Consider the following 15,444-nt stretch of genomic DNA (forward strand, 5'->3'; position numbering starts at 1 on the left):
AAAAAAGGAAGACCTGAAAAGTCACATATTATATTTAACTTTCTTATTTTGCAAATACGACAAGTATGAATTTTCTATTAACCAGAACAGACAGGCTTGATATAGAACTGAAACTCTATAGTACATGTCATTCCTATTCTTAGAATACAGATAAGGGTTAATGAGAGACCATATAAAAGGAATCGAGGACAATTCCATCCTAGATTTTCTCTTCTTGGAATTGAGGCCAATTTCCCTACTGTGCGAAGAGTTCTTAAAGGATTTATTCCAACACAGAACAGAACTGGTACGCAAGACGGTTGCTTATTCAGATGCCTACTACCTGGAAATAAAGTCTAGTTCTTTCCTTTTCCCCTATAAAATGAAATGCAAAAATGAAAGATAAGCACTTCCAAAGCAACTGACCTTTTGCTATGTAAGTTATGCACAGAGAGAGAGCTAATCCTAAGGGCTGCAACAGCAAAGCAATAGCAGGACTCTTTGTTTGCAAGCTGAAAGGTGTAGAAAATAAGCTGCCTTCTGAAGTAATGCTAAAGCCACCACCTTGGATCCAGTACATCATTTGCATTCCAGAGCGTGCAGGTGAATGCTGAGGGAATGAACCAGCTTAGAAATACTACAGACTGTGTTACTTAAAAAATAAAAAGAACAAACCCAAAAGATATACCAAAGTTATCTGCACCTACTGTGATGCTTATTGATGTACATCCAAAAGCATTTCAGCCTCAGGTAAAGTATTTCTTCATACCCATCTCTCACACCTCAGGAACACCAATTAAAGTGAATGGCAATAGGGTGCATTTGTAATTTCTCATCCCTTGAACCAGGCACAAGGTATTAGATCTTGTTTTGTTTTAAAGATAACTGTTTTAATAGGATATTTTTCAGTAATGCTGGCACACTGTCTCTCTAAGTACACTGCACTTCCTCTCTCTTCACAGCTAAACTGAAGCAGAATCACTCCCTGACTCAGACTTCAGGAACCCTTTCAGCTACTGCAATTGCTTCACTTTGGTAAACTCCAGTTTACATTTTCTTAATTCCAATTTTTAAATTCTGCCATGAAATCACTTGTTTGTGGTTTTTTTAAAGGTTTGAAAACTATCATCCCCATTTTAAAATGGGTATTAGATCTTGTTATCCCAGAGTGCTAATAATAACACCCAACAGAACCCTTCTGCTTGTCGAATTGAAGACCCTGTCAGCTGCTGACAAAGGTGGATTCCCAAGTGACACCAAGAGCATTTTCAAACATGCTGTCCTCCCACCAGTTCAACTGTTTGTCTTCAGATGCAGAAGACATTCCATACAACTCCTTCCTGCTCAGAGCATGAAGGGAATGGGCAGAAAGACCCTTGATCCAAGAATTTATAATGATCAGCTTTTTTTATGAACAACTCCAAAATATCGTCAGCTTTATAAAACACAAGTCTTAGGTACATGGAAAGAGTCAGGAGCACAGGCATATGCTGCAGTTCATTTCTCAGCCTTTATAAGCTAAGTACTTCATTACCTGAAAACCAGAGATGGAAAAATCCCTCCACATTTTCACCCAGCCTGCAACTCTATCCTTAAAACTCAGCAACTTCCTTGCATGGGAACATTTTCAATGTAAAGCTGCTACTGAAGATGCCAACATCAGGAACAAGATGACTCACAGCTCTTGTTCCACCTCCCTTACCCTTCTGAGAGGGTTATTTTCAAAAATCTACCCACAGGAGTTCATCACCACTGCAGAGGTCAAATAAACTAATCCCACATGGCAGGTGAGCACCTGAGCCAATGCCCATGAACTCCTGACATTTACGCTCTTCACAATACTACCCACAGCTGTGTTCAAGCTTCCGTATTTAGATCCTGAAAAGCAGTTAGCACTTTTTTGCAAAGAAATAAAGGGGAGAACATCTTAGTCTACTGTCTGCACAGAAGTACTTACGGACTTGCCACCTTTCAGGATGAGACTTAAACACATACTTCAAATAAGCTGTATTTTTAAAGTGTATTTTGCATTTTTGAATCCAAAGATTTAAACATTTCAATCCCAAAAGCCTCAGCTTCAAAAGAAAACTTCATTTAGTCAGAACTGCTTTCACTGCCTACAAACACATTCGGCGTGTCATTCTATGTGTCACACAGGAAAGTTCCAACAATTCCCTTTCCTGGTAAATTCAAAGTCCTTTAGCTGAACTACAGATTTCATACAAGAGGATTACACTGCAAAAAACAATACTTAAAGGAGCAAGGTATTACTCATATAACAAATCAAGAGAGTAAAAATAAAAAAATCCTTTAAAATGACTACATTTTGGGCCATCAATACCTAGCATTTTGTAATAAACAGAGGGCACATCCCCAGATATGAGACTACTAATTCATGAATGAACAGACATTTGAAGAGTGTTTTTATTTTTTTTAAAGATACAACTTCCAGTGAGATATATCTGTGTTATGATAATTCAAATGCATGAATGAAAATGATAAAGCATAATACTGGAGAGGTCTGTCCCTGACCCTTTGTCCCTACATCAAAGTAGAAAGTGGCATATATAATGTTTCCAACAGGCTATATTTAGCCAGACCCACTAATGTTATTAATGAAATATTTTTATATAATACTGTAAACAATTATGGTCTTTACCCTTTGTAGATGTTTCTCATGCAGAAAGATCAATACAGGTACAAATATAGATACAAAACTGACAAGCTGTAGTACATTAGCGTCATTTGCTCTTCACTCAATCATCTAGTTATTATTAAACTTACCTATGAGATACTCCACATTTTCTCCCTCTCATCTGACCCAGTGAAAACTATGCAGCATTTTAAAAGGAAACTGCGAAACAACAGCAAGGTTTCCAGTTTGCTGTTCACTTCTGAAGTGGAATTATGCCCTGAAGCACTATTAAAATACAGTAAGAGGTGAAAGACGAGGAAGTGTGAGAAAAGCCTCATTATCATGTTAGCTGTAAGAATGTGCTTTTGCAGTAGTTTTTTTCCCACCAGTCTGGATCTAGATTTCATTTCCCAGATGCCACAGATGTAACTATTCTGCCCTGCAAGCACCCAGTTTTCTGCTACGTTACTCTTACCAAATTGCTGATTATTTTGGCCAGTGTCCCTGAGGGCAGCCAACTCAGGGGAAAAGCTGGTTGCTTCACTTGACTGCTGTCCAGAAATCTTGGGCAGGTGCCAGACACTGCAAAAATGACTCTTTATCACCATTTCAGAGATTACTGGTCCCCAGCTACTTGTTACTGCCCTGAAGCACTGAGGAAACTGATCTTCACTGAAAGCAGATGGAGAGCCCTCACAAGCCAGAACTACTCACTCCAAGGATCAAAAGCCCTTGCTTGAACCAACCCTCATGCAGATGGAGAATCACAGTGGAATCACCTGTCTGGCTGCACTGGGAAAGAAAAGCAGCAGCTGTCAACACAACCTGAAAATATTATTTGTTCACAGCTTTTTCTTGTATGAAAAGTATCTGACCACAGCAGAAGTGTTTTAGACTTTTTATTCCCATTCTTCTGGGACCCTCCAGAGAACACACCGAGACTACAGCCATCTACATTTTCTAGAGTTTTCCCTTTCTTCAGTTCTTACAGAACAAAATGTAAACCAACTAATCCCAACAAAACCCCAAACCAGGTCAGTATTATGCCCAGGACATAAGAGGTGACTTTTTTCATCATCACAGCTACTCTGCAGGTTTTCAATGAATCTAGTATGCCTGAGATTTCTATTTTTTTAAAGAAACATTGACTAATACAGACAGCTGTACTTCCTTGAATGAAAGGAAGTTTATTCATTTTAGCTCCTTATCATATCTAGTTCCAAATTTCCTATATTTTTCATCCTTCTTATCAGGTATTTTCAGGATTTTCCTCTATACTTTTTCATGGAATTTTCTTCCTGTTTTACTAATAACTTTCTCCTAACACTACAGATCTCTGTTTAAACATGGACCAGAACATGCACCTGTATTTAGTGTCAATCTTTTCTCCCCCATGTCAGCTACCCTTAGAAATTATGGGACAGTATGTTTTGTATAAACCCTAATTATAAAATACCTGATCTGGAAATGTCTGGGAATCACAGCCACTCACTTTTTCTATAAATCAAATGCAGAGCTCCATCCATCATCTGTACACAAACAACATATTACTTACTCCCTGCTTCATAGGCAGAGATGAACATATTTATTACTAAGTAAACACTTTTGAAGGTTTTCATGTGGCTTATAAAATATACTACTCTGATGTCAAATTGTTGTTGATGTTTTCTTTCTTGGGATAACTATCGTTACCTTTAGTTACTAGAGGTAGAGTGGTGTGTGCAACAACAGCTTGTGATATCCAAAGTGACAGAAAGGAAATATTAGGACTCATTAAGACTTCTTTCATTAGGGCAGAGTCACAGAATGGCTGAGGTTGGTAAGGACCTCTGGAAGTCATCTGGTCCAGCCCCTTGGTCAGGGCAAGTCACATAAGAAAATCTTGGAAACCTCTATCAAAAATGCAAAGCAAAATTACTTCCTTCAGAGAACGTAACTGTCTAAATGGGTCCCTGCACTGGTTTTGGACGAGACAGTTAATAACAGTTAATGTAACGTGACAGTACCTCCAGCAACCCTCCTCCTCCTAAAAAAAATAACAGAAAAGCAAGTGCTAAGTGACCCTAAAATATGGGAGCAGGAACTCAAGGAACACAAAGCTCAAACATACTGGACTGTCCAGGGCACACTAGCACAATTGCACAACTACACACACACACAAAAAGAAAAGGTATATATCTTTGTAGACAAAATAAATTTGCAAACTTTGGAACTAAACATTAGCATTTTTGAGGATGCCTAAAGAACAGACATTTAAGTCACATAATCCAGAAAGTATGTTTGGTATCTATATATATACTGCCTCTTCAACCTCAGAGCATCTCAGAACATACGCCAGCTCACAGGAGCCTGCAGGAAGGGGATCAATCTTATTTCCATTTCACCTAGGAGGAGCAAAGCCCCGTTTTCTCAAGGTCTGTGGAGCCTTTACAAGATGGCCAGTGGGGTCAGCCCCGTGCTCCTGCTGCAGTGTGCCAGATGTGACCCACCTTCTCTGTGCTTACAGAGGAGATGACATAGGAAAAAAGAAGGATCTCATAGCAGGTACAGAAGGAAGAAAAGCCACTCCCCTAAATCACAACAGTTAGATTAGCTTGGCTGTTTCCTGATTGGAAATGAGGCAAAACAAAAATCTTACTCTCCCTGCTTTCCATTGCAGATCCTGGGATGCTGCCTTTTTCTGTCTCCTGTGAAATGTAAACCTTCCATTTTTAATTATCTGCTTGTGTTATTCTACGGACTGGACTCAGGCATTCTTCTGCAGTAGTGTTTCCACTACAGGGAAACACTCTAACATCCATGTTTTCCCAACTCCTTTTCCCTTGAAGCACTTTTCATTTTAAGGTACACTGCAGTCACACTGAAAGACCTTGTTACAGCACTAATATCAGCTGTTTGCACGTTCCTGACAGGTGGCACCTGCCCCACTGGGATCACTCACACGGCCTCCCCCAGCCCCAGCCTGGCATGTGTGGGCTCTCTACACACACACAGACCCCGAACCAGGCAGATCATGCACATGAACTAGACACTTTTAGACAGGCTTTAGGTGTAACTCTTTGTCAGCCACTGCAGAGCTCAAATTAAGAACAAGAACATGGAATACACAGAGCATCCCAAAGTTCACTCAAGAAAAATTAAAGGCTTGTCTATACAAGGGGGAAAGTGTCTCACATTCACATCCTCCCCCATCCTGCAGTAACTCCCTGGTGTAGACGAGATCCTACATGCTCTTGCCAAAAATATGAAATACCCGGCAAGCCCACATTTATTAAAATTTTACAGTTGTCCTGTTGTTTTCAGTAATTAAATAACCAAGCACCACTAAAGCTTCTAACTCAGATGCCAGAAAGCATTCCTTCCGTAGGCAAGTGTCCAAAATAAATAAATTTAAATCCTCACAACCAGAATTTGACTACTAGTGGAATACAAATTTTTATACTTAAAAAAAAAAGTAATTATTCATTAAAATCTTAAGTCTGTGTAAATCTTTACAAGTTTGCCAAGACACTATATACACTACCTGCTCCTGAGATGCCTACAAGCCCGCTGTACATCCCATGAGTTGAGCACACTGATATACAAAGAGAAGAGATGCAACACCAACAAGAACTCGCTCAGCTCAAAATCCTGCCAACAGAAGAAAAACTGCAAAGAAACAAAATTCAATTTTTCTCCTGGGGAAGGCTGAGAACTGAAGAAAGGAAGCTCAGTCAAGGCTCGCTTGAGAAGGAAAGCACCTGTTTTTCCTATTAGCAGAGAGGATGAAACCAGGTAGAAAATAAACTTGCTCCTACCAGATTGCAGGACAGTGTGAGATTCCTCAGATGCCAGTGAGGCAGAAGCCTGGGACGTACAAAAGAAGCTTTCTGGAGAAGCCCAGATCTCCACAGACCCAAGGCAGTTCTGGTGGCACACACTGCACACAGAGTGCAAGAGCCTTGGGGGAACCTTCTGCACAGGCATGGGAGCAGCAAACAGAGAAAGAAGTCCTCTCTGACATGTCATTCGGCATTCCTCTGGCGCAGACTTTTAGAGAGCTTTGAACTCCAGCAGAACAAAATCATTTAATGCCACTTTAGTTCTCCTTTCTGTATTGTCTATTAAGGACAAAGTGCAACATTTTTGGTCAGTGAAAAAGCCTAACAGTAAATCTGTTATCCCTCAGACTTTCAAACTATGCCCAGCACTTCAAAATGAGTGTAAAACACTTTATAAGCTGCTGCTATCAATCACTGGGTGACTTATTGCAAACTCGTAGAAAATATGTGGTGACATACTACAGTGGCACAAAGAACAGCTTAGACAGAAAATAAATAAACAAAAACATACATGACAGAGCTCTGTATTCCTAGAGTTTTGAATATATCAGTACCACTGAATTCTGAAACTGCACAACAGATTAGTACATGATGCTAGAAGACACAATGTTCTAATACTCCATTCTGCCTTTGCCAAAATTAATAATTTATCTGAGAGTAAAGCAAAGTTTTCCCTTCATGTCTTGTCATATTGTCTCCTAACTTTTTAACGTAATTTTTGCACGAGCACAAACATTCTGTATCAGTAGTTGGGAAGTGCTGAAAATTTTATATTACCATGCTTACACTTTGTGGTAGCAATATTCCTCTTCAAACTTTCAATTGCTAGAAAATTTTCTAGAAAAATCCAGGAACTCAGTCATTACCAATACAAAAAAAATCCCTTCACCTCAATGGTATTTAGCCCAGTGTAAAACAGACCTTGAAGCTTATTAACTAAATAATCAACTGAACTCAAAGGCCTTTCTGGTGTAAAATACAAAACCAGTCTCCCTCTAAAACTCACACTAAGAATATTTTGTGTTTTATCATTCTTGTTCAAAAGCAACAACAAAAAAACCCAAGCAACAAAAAACCCCACACAACACAGAAGAAGAATCAAACCCAACCCACACATTAAAGTCTCTACCAACTTCCACCTCATTTCAATTTCAAAAAGCAAAGGCCATATTGCGCTTCTGTTTACTCTTACTTGGATATTGTTCAAATACTTAATTGTTAAAATATGGTCAGAAATGTAGATCCTGAGGAAGGGACATCTGCTAAGATAGAAATGGATTAGATTAATTGTAAATGACTGAAAAAAGCACAATCTTTACACTACACAAATTCGAGTACTTTTCCAGATAAAACAAAGCTGAAGCAGATAAAATCTGAGCTGCCTTTTCAGCAATTAAACACCTCTGCTGTTTTAAGAGTGGTTTGGTTTTAACTTAAAACTACCAGCTTTTGACAAGTTAAGACATATTTAATACTTAACGTAGTGAAATTCCATCAGAACCTAACACAGTATTTAAATATGTAAAACCATTGTGACCTACCCAAAGGTCCCCAGGCCTGACTACATTGTGGAGCCACAGAGTTCAGATTTTCACACAAACAAACACACATCAAAAACCTCCTGTCAGGGCGTTTCCTGTGTGCTAACATGTTCCAGCTTCTCTCCTGGTGGAGCTAAATTTAAAGAAGACTAAGATCGAACCTTAAAAAAAAAAAAAAAAAAAAAAAAGCAAAAAACTCCTAAACAATAAACAAAAAAACCCCACTAACAAAAAGAAACAACACAAAAAAAACCCTACAACATATACACAACTTCAGTGTAGTACAGCAAATGTTTTACAGAACCCTTTGGTCTTAAAGCAGTTAATTATCAAATATATGAAATACGAAGCAAACAAGCAGCAGCCCCTCACCCTCTCATCCTACACATTTCTGAAAATGCACTTTAAGGGCTCCGAGGCACAGGTGACAGCAGCTCACCTGTTCTGGACAGGTGACAGCAGCAGCTAGAGAGCTCCACAGGGCAGGCAGAGGCTCCACCATGGCCAAGGTGCCAGCCCATCGCAGTGACAGCACTCACCACAGCCCGCACCAAGACAAAAAGGCTCCTTACAAAGTCTTCAGGTTTGCTGCAAACATGCTAATTCCTGAATATTTTAATTACAGATTTGTCTGAGCTAGATACGGGCACATGCAGGTAGGAAGATAAGAAACAGCTTAGGAACAAGGAATGTCAGCAGTGAGACTCCTGCCTGCCATACACGTCCTGTGTGCCTCTGGCTTGTGCTGAGCCACCCTCGGGACCACCCTGGGCCCCGACAGCTGTGACACCTCAGTGCCAGGCGGGATGTGCACCACTCGCAGCTGGGACCCCTCCTTCATGGGCTGATTCTGATACTAGGCATCTTTTCTGAAAAACAAAAAGGTGATAAATTCCACTAACACTTAGTTCACTATTCAGGGGGAAATTCTGCTGCAGAGCAAAATGAGTGCAAACAGGTCTACTGTAGGCTGTGGAGTTTTTTTCTCTTTTAACACCACCCTGTGTTATAGAAATCTAAAACATGGAGGAAATTTGTCTTTAATGATAATTCAAAAGTTCTAACTTGCATCACCATGAATTAAGGGCAGCTCAGAAAAAACACTCAGATATTCAAAACACAGATCTGTAACTGTGTATGTATTTTATCCATTGTATATATTTATTATGTAGTTACAGTATTTAAGATCACTAGAACTCTAAGCTGCATGTAGTTTTCCAATTTCCTACACATCTAGATACAGCTGAATTCCCTAATGTACATGAGGATGAGCTAGATGACTTCAAGACCGGCTGCATTCCCAAAATTATTTTGGCCATTCAGACTGCAAAAGTGTCTGAGAAGTGCTTCACAAAGGGTGCCTCACCAAGTCAGTCACCTCACCAGCACCGCAAACCATAACCCCTGTAGCTGTTGGCACAGAGTATTTACAGAAAAAATATAGGCATGTCAGATAGGCATAATTCAGTGAGCAGTGCCACCAACTTCAACAGCATCAAGACTCTAAAGGCAGCTCTTGATTTGAGCACAGGCATTTAAATTTCTGTAAGGGCTGTGACAGAACTCGCTGCTGCCATCACTGAACACCACTTCTGCAGCCCAGCAAGAATCGCAGGCTGAGGGGTTACACCACCCATGTAACTGAGAGCTGAGTATCCATGTAACTCATGAGGCTGAGAGTAAACCATTCTCTGCCAGCACCCAAGGACTTGTCCCATGGGACAAGACACCAGCGAAGACACCTCACATCTGCCAAACTGGCTGATCTGCACAGCTGTTCACTCCAAAAGCCAGCGGAACTTCTGCTTTCAAACTGGCACCCTCATTAGAAATCAGTATTCCAGACAGAGAGGAAAAAATATGCGAAATACTAAATTGTATAGTATACTTCAGGAAATAAAGCCCACATCCCAGCCAGCGCTCCCAAGTCATGCAGCGGAGAAATAACTCTCACAGGTACAGCTGCGTGGCCCTTTGCTCCCACACTCTAATGAACATCCCTCAGGAACAAGAGACCAAGCACTGAAGCTAAGCTATTGCAACACTGAATATTCTAGAAACAAAGTACCTTCACAAATAAAGCCTATGACTTAGCAGGCCTCCTCTCGATGAGGGGGGAACAAAAACAAAATTCCAGAAACACAGGAAGAGAAACAGGACTTTCAGAAATCAAAGTAATTCCATGAACATGAACTAGAACGTTTATACTTCAAGAAGCAAGAGTGGCAATGATGGATGAAAAAAGCCTACACAGTGATGTATCACCTACACAGCACAGAAATCTGAAATCACTATGCTGGATAAACCTCCAAAGGTTTATGAAGCTGAAAGACAGGGAGGGGGAGCAAGAGCACATTTTAGCTATGAAAGGAAACCAAAAGCACCTTGTTTGACTGAAGCACAAACTGAGTGAAAGAAAACCTGTGCTCAAGTTCAGACTCTCCTACCCCTCAGTGAGGAAATGGACAGCACAGGAGACTCCAACATGTCTGTGGAGAGCCCAAACACAGCATACAGATCATCCCCTGAGCTCTAGAGTTCTATGCTTAGAAAAATAATCTAGTCAATTAAGCATGCTGAAATAGCTTTACAGAAGTTCTCAAGTACAATGAATACTGAAGGATTAATTCAGTCATGCTAAACAATGAATTTTAAAAGGAAAGGCTAGTAGGAGACAGCAGAGCAAACATATATTAACATTAGACCACACAACAGATATTCTGCATTAATGAGCAACTGATCCCTTTATTTACTTCCCTTCATGATAAGATCAGAGAGGTTAAGGCTCCACAAAAACAAACTTATTAAAAAAAAAAAAAAAAAAAGAGGAACTTATCAAACTAAAGTTAAACACAAAACCAAATGCAGTGAGGATCATGAAATGTTTCTGAGGTTTTCAGAGGCTCCTGGGGTTTCTTCAGTCTGGTGTTACATTATGCCTTCAACATTCAAAAGTCAGTTTTCTAACAGTGGTGCTTCCTATACAGAAACATATTGTATATATATTATATATATATTACATATTATATGTATATATATATATACACACATATAATAATACAATATTCCTATATTGTTAAGAAATTAGACCTTATACATTTGTTAGGCCATATGCTGAGATTTCTTTCTCCGCTGCCACAGCTTTGTGATAAAAAAACTCTCCAACCTCCACATCAAGTCTTGGGAGCTGAAAGCAACCAAAAGACATGAACTAACCCAGTTTTCTCAGACTTTCCCACATACAAAACCTAAAGCTGACCTTTCTCTATTTTTCTGGAGAACATGAAGATCTAGCTCCTGACAGAGCCTGGAATACCACTTTTTAGTCAAAACGGCATCTCTGCAGATAAACCTTAATTTTAAAACCATGGATATAAATTACAATTTACAGATATTTATGGGTGCCATTACAAATAACTTACAGGTCAGGCTGATGTCCTTATACTCACAAGAGTTTGAAAGCTTGCTAAATAATCTTTCACCTTCAAAGAAGGGTTTTATCTTGATGAGAGTTCAGCTTAAGGAAAACAAACACCTCTGCTAAGACTGCTCAGCTGCCTTCCAACATATAATTCAGATCACAGAGTTGCCATGGCATCAACTTCAGGACTGTGGTCATACACATAAAATGTCTTTTCCCTACAGACTCTTATGGGAAGCTGAGCAACTTTGGCCATGAACCAAATATGTTTTGGTTCTAAAGCAGATATAATTCATCACCATTTGGACATGCCAATGGTTAGTTACACTGACAAAGCAAGGCAACCAGCAATTCAGAGCATTCACATAAATGAAGCTCCGAATACACTACCCGAGCAGCAGCAAAAAGAAACAGTACTTGTGTTTACCTTGCTCACTGGCACCATTTACTGTATTACCATTGTTCAATTAAACAACACTTAAACAGTAGTTCAGAACAAATGGGAAAAGTTCATTTTTGGCCACTGTATATTAAACAACAGTGGGAGGAAATTTTCTAGGACCTAAGGTATCACACTTAATTCACTTATTCCCTGGTATTTTCAATTTTAAAGTATCAAGCTATTTTTAAGCAACAGCTATCAAAAATATGAGGTAACATAGGACTTCTGCATATACTGAATAATCCTGCAAAATTCTGAAGTAGGCTGGATGAGAAAAACATTTAAAATCCTCCAGACCAGTGAACGAACCTCTTGCCAACTGTTTTTACACCTAGCAGTCACGGAAGCCCAAAGTAAACCTCCCACATCCTCAGCTGCTGGCTTTCCAAATGGTGCAGTAGCACTGGCTCCGTCAGAAACCACCGTGTGAGGCAGAGCAGGCGAGTGGCACTGCCACTCTGGCCCGGGGGGCTGCAGAGCAGGGACCACATTCTGCATCACACTCAAGCCCATCTAAACCTCCTTCTATCCCCCAGGGCTCACCCTCACAGAAAGACGTCTCCAGTCACATTCTATTTCTTAAACCACTATTTCGGGACCCAGTCCCCTATTCAACAATATGCATTATGAGGCTATGGCAAACAAGTACTGAAAAATCAGGAAGCTTTACAACACGCTGTTACTATACACTAGCAGTAACTCACATATTAAAACCGAATAAAGTTATCGTTTTATCATTTTATGCCTGAGATGCCAGCAGAACACTGATGACCTCCAGGGCAGGCCCTTCTGTTCCAGCCGTCAAAACAAGGTCGCTGCCCATAGACCCGCACGTGTCGCGCACCCCAGCCCCGCCTCTGCCCGCGCACGGCCGAGCCCGCGCCCCGGCTCGGCCCGGGCCGTGTCTCTTCTCAGCGGCCCTTCCTTGCTCTCTAATACCAAAACCAAACACCACCAAGAAACCAAGTTTTCCAGCAAGCAGCATTGTTTGGTTTTTTTTCGCCCCAAATCTCTACCGGTAAAGGCATGAAAACCGCCCCAGTCACCGAAACGTGACAGTGCGGGCCGGGGAGGCGGAAATCCCGCCGGGCCCCGCCCGGGCAGCGCCTCCGCCGGCTCGGCCCGGCCCCGGCCACCCCGGGCCACTCACGGGCCGTGGGCCACCCGCGCTGGCCCCGGGCCGCGCCCTGCCCGGGGCCCTGGCCCTGGCCCTGCCCCGGCCCCGGCCCCGGCCCCGGCCCGTGCCTGCCCGACATGCCCGCACACGCTCCTCCGTCAGAAAGTTTTACCGGCGGCTCCACACCCGCCGACCCCGCGCAGCCCCCGGCCCAGCCGGGCGCGGGGCGGAGGAGGGAAGGAGAGGAAGAGGCGGGGAGGTCTCACCCAGCGGCGGGCCCAGCCCCTCGCCTCAGGCTCCGCGCGCGGCCCAGCCCGGGCTGCTCCGGGCTCCTCCGGGCTGGGCAGGCGCGTCGGCGGGATGAGCTCACGGGAGGGGCGGCGGCAGCGCCCGCCCCCCGCGGGACGGGCCGGGGCGGAGCGGGACCGGGCTGCAGCGCGGGGTGAGACCGAGCACGGCAGTGCCCTGTCGGCCGGGCCGAGGTCCCGCTCTACGAGCATCGGCCGTAGAGCCCCGCAGAGCCCGGCCCGGGCCCGTGTGCTGCTCGGAGCGCCCCGCCACCCGTGCGCTCTGCCCGGCTGAACTCTTCTCCTGAGAGCCCACACGCACAGCTCGGGGCTGGGGGCTCCTGCCCCGAGCCCCGCACTGGAGGCCATCCACTTCCACCAAAGCAGTCTTCCATCAGGAATATGAAAGTAATCGCATCGGAGCTTATGAAAGCTAGGCACGGCAAAAGATGAGCGGAATATAAATAATATAAATACTATAAATAATAACGACAGATCTGGAACAGATTGCCCAGAGGGGTTGTGGAGTCTCTCTCCACAGGTGGTTGTATTCAAGAACCGTTGGATACAATCCTGTACCATGTGCTCTGGGAGGACCCTGCTTGAGCAGGGAGATTGGACCAGATGACCCATCGTGGTTGCTTTCAAACGGACCCATTCTATGAGTCTGTGAAGATCTCAGACTGATCCAAGTTACTTTCTGAAACGGACCACGCAAGGCACTTCAGACAGCCAGATTAGAAACGCCAGGTGTAAGAACAAGGAGTGTGGCCCTGTCCAGAACACAGAAGAAAACCAAACTGCGTCCTGGAAAGCAGCACCTTTGAAAGGGCTTGGGGTTGCCGTGGCAAAGGGCAAAGTCACACAACATCAATGCTGCTGCCCCAAAAGAAGCCAGTGGGTTCTTTACCTGTTCAAAGGAGGGATCAGCAAGCACGTGTAGAGGTGGCATTATCTCTGAATACAGCAGTGAACACCATTCCCAGTCTATCCATCCATATTTCCCAAGATACTGAAGAATGAGAGACTGCAGATGACATCCACAAAACCCATTGGAAGGCTGAAGATTATGCCAGGCAGCAAGAATGTTAAAATATTTAGCTCTTCAAAAAGACAGCTCAGATGGCAGCTTATGAGAAAAATCCCGAGGTACTGGTAATTTTATTCTGGGGCACCCAAGTAACCCCAATGAGCTGTACAAAAGTAGCCACCAAAGAGCATTATCTCTGGCTGGGAATGTCACATGTAGATAGATAACTGTATTACATCAATGGGCTTAGCACTGAAGTGCCTGGTAGTTTTAAGTATTAACTATGTTAAGTATAACATAGGTTTAACAATGGTGATCTGCATGCCATTGTTATGAACACAGCAATCAAAAATATCAGCAGGAACACTCAGCTGACATGTTTTTCTCTCTCAACCTGAAGCTGCTTGCTTCTTCCACCCCAAGTATCTAATACTGCAGGTATTCCCTTGCATAGAGGCCAAAGTGCTTAGCCTTGCTACACACAACCTCTGCAATTTCACATAATTAAATACAAAAATTAATCCTCCTCACACCAAAAAAGGAAAATATAGGGACAATCCGAATTACATTTATAAATGGATAAATAAGGATTTGCTGTTTTCTGTGCAAACTCATTGATTTTCATATGTAATTTGTCATGAAAACTAAATCTGAATGTAACTGCAGAATTACAGTGCTGGAGTATTCCAGAACATTTTCATATGCAAGCATTTCACAAAATGTCTTCCAATGTGTCTGTAAGGGGCACAGGACAATCCATGTATGTGTTCAGAAAGAAGTGACAGGCTGATAGACAAGCAGCACATTCCCTGCAGAACACTGGCCATAACTGCCTTGTTTGGTGTCAGAAGAGCAGAGGAACTGGAGACAAAGCCCTCAGGGTGACAAGAGCAACAGCAATTAGTGACATTACTCTTCTTTCACCATCACTTCAGCAGCTTGGTAGCTGAAGATTACTTCCAAAACAAGGGGAGGATGCTGTGTGCATCTCAGCCAGCAACACACAGTGTCTTTTCTCCAGTGAAGAATTCTCTTAATCACATTCTTTTCCCTACATTTTGCCAGTGTGATGAGGCCTATATCTGGAAGTAAGGGAATTTTCCTTCTCAGAGGAAATGTCAAAGTTTGGGCAGCATTTTATGACTTTGTCTCTAGAATCTGAGACAACAAA

At 42.5% G+C, this 15,444-nt stretch overlaps 1 protein-coding gene across 2 annotated transcripts in view; it reads right to left on the reverse strand.

The window, feature by feature from the left end:
• The window catches only part of TANC1 (tetratricopeptide repeat, ankyrin repeat and coiled-coil containing 1), a 64,976-nt gene extending 51,632 nt beyond the window's left edge, over positions 1 to 13,344 (reverse strand). For both annotated transcript variants that reach the window (XM_088059157.1, XM_088059155.1), the window contains exon 1: positions 13,223 to 13,344. The gene's annotated coding sequence lies outside the window, so the exon portion shown is untranslated. The remainder of the gene's footprint in view (positions 1 to 13,222) is intronic.
• Positions 13,345 to 15,444: the final 2,100 nt, after the last annotated feature.

This window comes from Pseudopodoces humilis, chromosome 8, assembly GCF_049639895.1.
Source record: "Pseudopodoces humilis isolate 2021_Gansu_Grassland_sample_001 chromosome 8, ASM4963989v1, whole genome shotgun sequence".
Lineage (NCBI taxonomy): Eukaryota > Metazoa > Chordata > Aves > Passeriformes > Paridae > Pseudopodoces > Pseudopodoces humilis.